At 41.0% G+C, this 10,000-nt stretch overlaps 2 long non-coding RNA genes across 2 annotated transcripts in view; one reads left to right on the top strand and one right to left on the bottom strand.

Annotated features, from left to right (window-relative positions):
- Positions 1 to 10,000, bottom strand: part of LOC135113914 (uncharacterized) — an 85,404-nt gene that overhangs the window by 4,223 nt on the left and 71,181 nt on the right. The gene's annotated exons all lie outside the window — the stretch shown is intronic.
- The window catches only part of LOC135113923 (uncharacterized), a 175,537-nt gene that overhangs the window by 135,814 nt on the left and 29,723 nt on the right, over positions 1 to 10,000 (top strand). The window lies entirely within an intron of this gene.

The following is a 10,000-nucleotide window of genomic DNA, read 5'->3' as shown; positions in this document are numbered from 1 at the left end:
GTTCTCTCTCTCTCTCTCTCTCTCTCTCTCTCTCTCTCTCTCTCTCTCTCTCTCTCTCTCTCTCTCTCTCTCTCTCTCTCTCTCTCTCTCTCTCTCTCTCTCTCTCTCTCTCGAATTTGTGTGTGCTGGTGTGATTACCATTATTGTGTAAAGTATAATTGCTCTTAACTATCGACATTGTAGCTATAGTAATATTTTTTTTGTTATTGTTTTATTTGTATATTATTTGAGTGGTATTATTATTATTATTGTTGTTGTTGTTGTTGTTGTTGTGTTGTTGTGGTTGTTATTGATGTTGTTGTTGTTGTTGTTGTTATTGTTGTTGTTGTTGTTGTTGTTGTTGTTGTACTACTACTACTACCACCACTACTACTACTACTACTACTGCTGCTGCTGCTGCTGCTGCTGCTGCTGCTACCACTATTACTGACGTCAACAGGTTCCCAGTATTTCTAATATCACCCTTGTTACTCTTAATATTCTTGAAAGGTCAGATCTTAACTCCTTTTTAGCTTCAAGTTAATTTCATGCCTTAGAAAATTATTTTTATTTTATACGTTTATGTTACATTGTTTTCGGTGAGAATGTTGTGACTCTTTTGTAAGTTTGTTTATAGTTATTTGTAATTGTGTGTGTGTGTGTGTGTGTTTGTGCGTGCGTTCTCATATGTGCGTAATATATCCGTGCATGCCAGTGGTTGTGCGTGTGTTCATAAAAATACCTCGGTTCTTCAACACCACATCGGAAACTTTAATGAATGGACAGAAGGGGGATGGATGTAGGGGAGGCAGTCACTCTCTTTACCCTTACCAACACCCTCAATACTCCACATTTCCCGCTGCACATTTATCGACATACAATACAAGGTCAGGAGAAAAAAAAAAAAAAGAAAAAAAAAAACGATTCAGTGGGCGGAATGACTTCGAATCCTGGGACCCTTTTCCTCCCCTGCGTCATCGTATTTTTTGTAGCGAGCCACTTCCATCTAATTATTTGTACGTGCTCTGTGCGTGGGCGTAGAGGGACAATGGCCATTTATAATCCAGTGAATTTATCGAGAGTCACAAATTGCCTTTCTGTGTGTGGCCATGGGAATGCAGAGGACGGAAATGGCTGTGGGTGTGGTACTATAATGAAATGAGACGAGGCGTTGTGGGTATTACAGATGAGAATAAGTCATGATTGTGGATGTGGGGATGGTGGTGATGATGAGGGTAGAGGTAGGTGGTTGTTGTTATATAGTGTATGTGATAATGATAGCACTGTGGAGGTTGTACTACCATTATGGTGTAGAGAAGAGCGTTGATGATGGGCAGTGGTAGCAGCCGCGTGTTGGAGGAAAGTATAGTTTAGTGTGGGGAGTAAAGAACATGACGTGGAGAAGGATGTAAAGGTAGAAAGTAGAAAGTAGAAGTTATACTCGTGTGGGGTGGTGACCTTGCTGGTAGTTGCATGATAATATAGTGAAGAAATGTTGGGCTGTGGCATAGCGGATGGTGATGGTAATGAGGTGGAGTTGGAAGGTTAGAGGGAAGGAGGCATGATGGTGAGAGGAGAAGAGGTGGAGAAAAAGTGGAGGTTTAGTAAAGGGAGAGGTTGGATATGACAGAAGGGGTGAGAGGAAGGGAGAGAGGGAGGAAGTAGGTGAGAGGGAAAGTGGGGTGAGTAGATGAGAGGGGGCAGGAGAGGAAAGAAAGCATAAGGTTGTGAATGTGTAATGAAAGGCGGCGACGAGAGAGAGAGAGAGAGAGAGAGAGAGAGAGAGAGAGAGACGAGAGAGAGAGAGAGAGAGAGAGAGAGAGAGAGAGAGAGAGAGAGAACCTTGTCAAATGCAGGTATATCAGTGTTCAAATAGTTTTTATTAAATCTCTGACATGTACGTACGATGGTGGATAACAGTAATAAATTTTGCTCTGTCTTGCCTTTTATCTATCATTGTCTAGACAGGAACAATGATATATTGGGCACCTTTGTTAAACCTGATTGCTCCGGACGTGGTGTAGTGACGAGGAGGAGTGAGAATCAAGGATGGTAATTGTTGTTGCTAGGAAAGACTTTGTGGAATTTTTGGGTAGTTTGAAATTTGATAGTTTTTTTTTTTTTTCGTATTTAATAAGAAGGTATTCGAGGGGAAGGTTGTTTGTTTTTGGTGTTGTTGTTGTTGTCGTCGTTGTTGTTGTTGTTGTTGTTGTTGTTGTTGTTGTTGTTGTTGTTGTTGTTGTTGTTGCTGCTATAACATTATTATTATTATTATTATTATTATTATTATTATTATTATTATTATTATTATTATTATTATTATTATTATTGTTATTATTATTATTTTTCATCATCATTAATATCATCATTTCCCCCAAAAAAAGAAATATTAAATGTGAAACTCTCTATGCCTGTGAGAGCTGAGAACCTTAATTTATGTTCGTGTTTTCTTTTCATTCTTTTTTTTTATTTTGTTTTGTTTTGTTGCAGTGAATTCCGTCAGTCTGTTTTTATTTATTTGTCTATTTATTTAATTTTTTACTCTGAAACATTTCAGTTCCATCCCAGCACGTGTGCAATCATCCATTACATGTTTTGAAAAGTGCCATTTTTTTATACTCTGATCTTGCTTCTAGTTATTTTTTGTTACAATTCTTTTATTCATATTTTGATTTTTATTTATTGTTTCCTCTCCACCTTCATTCTTATTCATATTCATATTCTGACTTTTTTTCCTTCTCGTCACACGCTTTTTTTGTGTGTGTGTTTATTATTGTATATATTTTCTAGTTATTAACTTGTTTCGTAAATTGCGTCTCAGAACCACCTAACAAAACTTTTCTTCAGACATCTTTCCTGAAAAAAAAAAAAAAAAAAAACACCGAACAACAACCTCATGACATTCTTATTAAACATTTAAAAAGTCGTAAGAAAACACCGGGAATCTCTTAGAGGCTCAAGGGGTCTTTTATAGGGCGACATAAACGCTTTACGAGCATGCACCAAAACCTGACAAAAAGTGGTCCTGAGCTCTTCACTTATTAGACACACCAGGGCGTTGGAAATACTACCAAAATAATACTAAAAATAACACCACCTTTTGAGGGTAAACTATTGTGAAGCAGAGCCAGTTATTGGTTGGGAGTTTTGTGCCTTGAGCCAATAGGAGGAAGAAAGGCAGAGAGGGAGAAGGGAGAAAGAGGGAAGGCAAGAGAGACTTTCCGTGGAACCAAGGTAGGGTTCAACGTATCTGGAGGTGACAAAGACGGAGAGAAAGAGGATAATAGTAAAAAAAAAAGAAAGAAAACAGTTGGGGAGAAGTAGAGAGAGAGAGAGAGAGAGAGAGAGAGAGAGAGAGAGAGAGAGAGAGAGAGAGAGAGAGAGAGAGAGAGAGAGAGAGCAGGTGAAGGAGACTTTCATAGGTGAGAGGGTACTTTTCAACGTAGCTGGGGATGGCAGAGATGGAGAGAGTGAGGCTGTATTGCTTAAAAATAGGAGGATGAAGAGGAGGGAGAGAATAGGAGATTCTCAGAGGTGGTGAAGTAAGGTTGAAAATATAGAGGAAGATGGCAAAGGTGGAAAGAAAGAAGAGAAACAAGAAAAAAAAGGAAAATAATATGTTAGAAATAGAATGAATGAGGAGGAGGAGGAGGAGGAGGATAAAGATGATGATGGTGATGAGGAGGAGGAGGAGGAGGAGTGGGTGAAGTAGAAGTAGGAGGGTAAAGGAGGAGGTAAACACGACACTTTCAGAAGTAGAGAGATACACAGCTGGAGAAGGCAGAGAGAGAGAGAGAGAGAGAGAGAGAGAGAGAGAGAGAGAGAGAGAGAGAGAGAGAGAGAGAGAGAGAAAGAGAGAGAATTAAAGTTGCTTGGGAATATGAGGGAGAAGTGGGAAAGAGGACAGGAATAAACATCCTTAAGTAAGAGGATAGGGTTCAGAGTAGCTTGAGATGGCAATAGTGGAGATGAAGAGGAGTAAGAAAGAACACTGGCCGGAAATTATTTGGACAGTATACCGCGGAGAACGGGAGCGGAAGGACATGTTCGCTTTAGTACATTTGGGTTCGTCCTTCGAGGGTTTTCTTTAACTTTTTTGTCACGGGTGTTTGTGTCACGCGGGAACCATTTCTGTCCGTGCTGGCGGGGAGTTTTCGTAACGTGTATGGTAAGAAATGGGTGCCCCGGAGACGCTCTGGTCGTGAGTGCTGCCTTTTGATGTTGTCTTGGAGCCTTTTTTTTTTGGGTCATGACGTTGATGTTTGTCCTTAATGTTTGCTGCTGTGTTTTCTTTAGCATTGGTTGTTTAGCGAGGTGAGGGCGTCGTGGATGAGAGATTCAGATGATAAGGTGGTAGAAAAGATAAAAACTTAGGACAGGGCCATGTACTCGTAGAAGGACTTTTAACGGTATGCAATGTCAGGAAGGGCTTCATGGTGTGTGGCAGTGGTGGTGGTGGTGGTGGTGGTGTTGGTGGTGGAAGTTGTGGTAAAGGAAGTTTTAATGGTAGTTGTGATAGTAAAAATTTATAGAAGTCATAATGACGAAGTGTCTGTAATAGGCAGTGAATGAGGGATCTTTAAAAACCTGTCACTAATGGCAATGACACCGTTGAGTATTTCTGACTTTGAGGTGGTGTTTTTTATATCGATTAACTTTTGTCAAAAGTTACGGCATTTTAATATAGTTCATAACTTAGAATATGGTTAATAAACTTTTAAAAATTTTCTGATGAGGTGTGTGCCAGTCAGGCTCTCACCACAGTTCAGGATAAAAAATGACAGTCTCGTAAAGTGGTGACGCTGTCATGTTTTTTAATTCTTATTTCACATAAAGTAAAAGAAAACAGTTTTACCACATAACTTTACTAACTTGTTGCAAAGTTTCTGTACTTTATGCACGCTTCCCCAGCATTTTCTTTCTACCCCACTCTTTAAAACAAGATTTTAGGAGGTAACCGGACTATTTCACACAATATTGATTACAGGCTTCATTATTATGTTTGCAACAAACATTTTGCTGCAGAAAATAGTGCATTTTAAACAAAAACACTGAAGCATGCAATACCTTGGCCTTGAATACTAAATCAGGGCGCGTGTTGAGCATGCTTTTGTGTTTACATGTTTGAGAAAAATAACCCCAATTGTTTATGTGTATGGGGTTGGAGGAGAGAGAGAGAGAGAGAGAGAGAGAGAGAGAGGAGAGGAGAGAGAGAGAGAGAGAGAGAGGAGAGAGAGAGAGAGAGAGAGGAGAGGGAGAGAGAGAGAGAGAGAGCCATCCAGACAGACAGCCAGCGAGACAGACAGACAGGACAGGACAGATGGACAGAGCCACACGGACGAATAGATAGAGACAGATTCCTCAAACTACTGCCACCACCACCATCACCCACCGCCACCGGTTAGAAGTATGGAGCGTGTTTATAATCAAGGGTTTTCACGTGTTGGAGGGTCCCGCGTGTGCTACATTCCTCGCCTCAAGGATGTTTAGCGATTGCAAACTATGCTGGGAGGAAATGTGCCTGGTGTTTATCAGTCTTCCTCCTGCTAACCCAAAACCACCACCATCACCGCCGCCAATTTCTTCGTAGACAGATAGACAGATAGACAGACAGACGGACGGACAGCCTTGGACATACGTACAGTCAGGAAGACAGACAAATAGACAAACAGATAGACAGACAGACCGACAAGCTAGCTGACAGAAATTATTATACTGATTAACTCAAACCAATTGACTAAAACAAACTTCATTGAATAAATAATTAAAAAGAAATAAACAGATTAATTTACTAACTAAACTGAATAACTAACAAATTGACTCACTGATTGAGCGACTGACTGACTAAATTATTAACTCACGAACTGATTGATTGACTTAGTGACTGAGATACAGACAGACAGGCAGACACAGACAAACTGACTGATTGACTGACATGCAGACGGACAGACTGACTGACTGAGTGATTGAATATCTGACTGATTGATTGATTTTCTCTGACTGACTGCCTGATTGCCAAATAAAGAAACAAAAGAAATGCAGAAAAAAATCAGCTCATTCAGAGGACTGATGTATCTTTATAATGAAGTAAACTTTTGAACTGTTTATTTTCTTTATTCCTGTTGTACTATTATTTTGTTTTATTGTCAGTTTTATCGCCTTTATTATCAACACGGCATTTAACATGCTGTCTTATTAGAATTGATAGTAGTAGTAGTAGTAGTAGTAGTAGTAGTAGTACATAAGAACATAAGAAATAAGGGAAGCTGCAAGAAGCGACCAGGTTTACACGTGGTAGTCCCTGTATGAAATATACCTACCTATTTCTATCTATTATCCCCATCCATAAACCTGTCTAATCTTCTCTTAAAGCTCTCTAGTGTCCTAGCACTAACAACATGACTACTGAGTCCGTTCCACTCATCTATCACTCTATTTGAGAACCAATTTTTTCCTATCTCCTTCCTAAACCTAAATTTTTCAGGCTTGAACCCGTTATTTCTTGTTCTACCCTGGTTGCTGATCCTAAGAATTTTGCTTACATCCCCCTTGTTATAACACTTATATCACTTAAGGACTTCTATCAGGTCCCCTCTTAACCTGCGTCTTTCTAAAGAATGTAAATTTAACAACTTCAGTCTCGCCTCGTAAGGAATACTCCTCATCCCCTGTATCCTTTTAGTCATTCTCCTCTTTACTGATTCCTAATAGACCTATATCTTTCCTGTAATGTGTGGACCAGAACTGCACAGCGTAGTCTAGATGAGGTCTGACCAGTGCCAAGTATAACTTTAATATTACTTCCGGTCTTCTACTTTTAACACTCCTAAAAATGAATCCTAGTACCCTATTTGCTCTGTTTCTGGCTTCTGTGCATTGTTTCCTAGCCGGAGTTCAGAGCTAACTATAACTCCTAAATCTTTCTCGTACCCTGTACCTACCAGAGTTTGGTTGTTTAATGTGTACCTACTGTGTGGGTTTCCTCTACCTACGCTAAGTACTTTGCATTTATTGATATTAAATTGCATTTGCCCATCTATCCCTCCATTCATTCATTCTATCTAAATCTGCCTGCAAGGCGATGGCATCCGATTCTGACCTAATTAATCTACCTATCTTTGTGTCATCCGCAAATTTACTAACATCACTACTAATTCCACTATCCAAGTCATTGATTTATATTAGAAATAACACTGGCCCTAACACTGATCCCTGTGGCACCCCAATAATTACATGACCCCACTCGGATCTCGAGCCGTTTATTACAACTCTTTGTCGCCCTGCCACTAAGCCATGACCCTATCCAGCCTAACACCTTCCCATCTATCCCGTGTGCCGTAACCTTTAGTAATAGTAGTAGTAGTAGTAGTAGTAGTAGTAGTAGTAGTAGTAGTAGTAGCAGTAGCAGCAGCAGCAGCAGTAGCAAAAACAGCAACAGGAACAACAGCAGCAGCTTTAGTAGTAGTTGTTGTTGTTATTGTATTATTATTATTATTATTATTATTATTATTATTATTATTATTATTATTATTATTATTATTGTTATTATTGTTATTATTATATTATTAATATTATTATTATTATTATTATTATTATTATTATTATTATTATTATTAGTAGTAGTAGTAGTAGTAGTAGGAGCAGAAATAGTAGGAACAATAGTAGTAATGATATAATTATTGTTGTTGTTGTTGTTGTTGTTGTTGTTACTCTTGGTGTTGGTCTTGTTGCCTGTATTGATTATGATGGTGTTTTATTTTTTGCGTGTTTAAGGAATCTGGCAAAAAAAAAAATATATATATATATATATATATATATATATATATATATATATATATATATATATATATATATATATATATATATATATATATAGAGAGAGAGAGAGAGAGAGAGAGAGAGAGAGAGAGAGAGAGAGAGAGAGAGAGAGAGAGAGAGAGAGAGAGAGAGAGAGAGAGAGAGAGAGAGAGAGAGAGAGAGAGAGAGAGATTCTCTGTGGATTATGTCTGGTAGTTTTTGAAAAGATATGAAAAATACAAAATACATCTCATTCTGAGAAGAAAGTCAACTCTTGGATTCATTATCGTGTGTGTGTGTGTGTGTGTGTGTGTGTGTGTGTGTGTGTGTGTGTGTGTGTGTGTGTGTGTGTGTGTGTGTGTGTGTGTGTGTGTGTGTGTGTGTGCACGCGCGCGCTCTCGTGTAAACGTACCTGTGTGTACGTTACCTCCTTACCTCGAGGGTGTTAAACAGAAAGACGAAAGTGAAATTTGTCTTTGTTTACGAAGCTTGGAGGCAATTTCCTTCCTTCCCCTCCCACTCCCCATTTTCCTCCTACTTCTCTTCCTTTTTGTTTTCTTCCTTTTTTTTTCCTCAGATATGAAGAGTGAAAGCAGTAAGAATTTTTTTTTTTTTTCACTCTAATACAATGATTTTATTATTTGTGGGTAATGGAAACCTCCCTTGCATGTGAAGCATACTCCATACATGGACGAATAATGCCCCTGTGCAGAGTTAGTAGCTTTGGGGGAATGAGAAAAACTGACGGAGACTGACAACAGAGAAGACTTGAGTTTTGTCTAGTCGTGTGCGCGATGAGGACAAAAGGCGAGTCCGTTTATATGTAGCCAGCAGCAAACACGTATGGAATGTAAGTCGCACGGTAAAGACCTCATGTTCCAGTGTAGTGTCAGTGGTCTCAGTCGTACCCAAAGAGGGAGTAGCATGAGCTCTGAGCTCTTCCCGTAGGTGAGACCTGCTGACGAACGAAGGCGAATGACACAAGAACACACACACACACACACACACACACACACACACACACACACACACACACACACACACACACACACACACACGCACACACACGCGCACACACACGCGCACACACACACACACACACACACACACACACACACACACACACACACACACACACACACACACACACACACACACACACACACACACACACACACACACACACACCGTCTTGACCTCATACGGGCAGGACGTGTGACCTTGGCGCTCTCGAGCAGCCTCGGCCAACTTGTTGGCCTTCCCCGCCCCCTAGTGATAGTGACCTCAGTTTGTTTTGTTTTTTTACTTTTCTGTTTTCAACTTTTAGCGTTTAGTTTGAGGCTCGATCTGGTGGGATTGTTGTTTTTGTGAACACTTGTAGCGAATGCGTGTGATACATAAAGAAAAATGAGTGCTTCAGTGCAAACATACGAACGCAATTACCTCCTGCGTCGTAGACGAGGATCTGGGTACCCGCCACCCCAACGTGATACAGTGCCTTAAGTCCTTAAAACTATTTCGAAACCGTGCATCGAGAGGAGGCAAAAGTGTGGTGCGTCCCATCAAGGTAGTGACCTCCAGTGCCAGAGACGACCGCAGGGTGGAGAAGAGGGAATACAAACACTTTGAGGTGCCGAGAACGTGGTATAGTCTTCCCTCACTCCTCTTATTTAATGCAACGTCTCTGGCCAACAAGATGGACGAAGTGATTGTGACGGTGAGATCTACTTGTGCGGACATTGTGGCGGTTACTGAGGCGTGGCAGATTGTTCCTGAGGTGTGCACGATGCAGGACTACCAGCTCTACTATCACCTCAGGTCAGGGCGCAGGGGGGGGGGGGAGTGGCCGTCTTCTGCCGCTCTGCCCTCAGCCCCTCACACCTCCCTGTCGATATTCCTGCCCGGTGTGGAGGCCCTGTGGGTGAGAGTCACGCCCCCCTCCCATCCCAACAACACGGCCTCCATCATAGTCTGCGTCGTGTACCACCCCCCACGAGCCGCCACTGCACAGTTGCGCACCGCTCACATCATCAACACTGCTGATGCCCTGAGGGTGAGGTATCCCTGCTGCCAAGCTGGTCATCTGTGGGGACTTTAACAGATTAGATATCAACGATATCCTACACCAGCTACACCTCACCCAGGTCGTGGACTTCCCCACCCACCAGCAAGCCATCCTCGACCTTATCCTCACAGACCTGGGCCAGCAGTACTCGCCACCCAA

This window comes from Scylla paramamosain, chromosome 2 (genome assembly GCF_035594125.1).
Source record: "Scylla paramamosain isolate STU-SP2022 chromosome 2, ASM3559412v1, whole genome shotgun sequence".
NCBI lineage: Eukaryota > Metazoa > Arthropoda > Malacostraca > Decapoda > Portunidae > Scylla > Scylla paramamosain.
The sequence above is the reverse complement of the archived record's forward strand: the minus strand, read 5'-3'. Positions and strand labels throughout refer to the sequence as shown.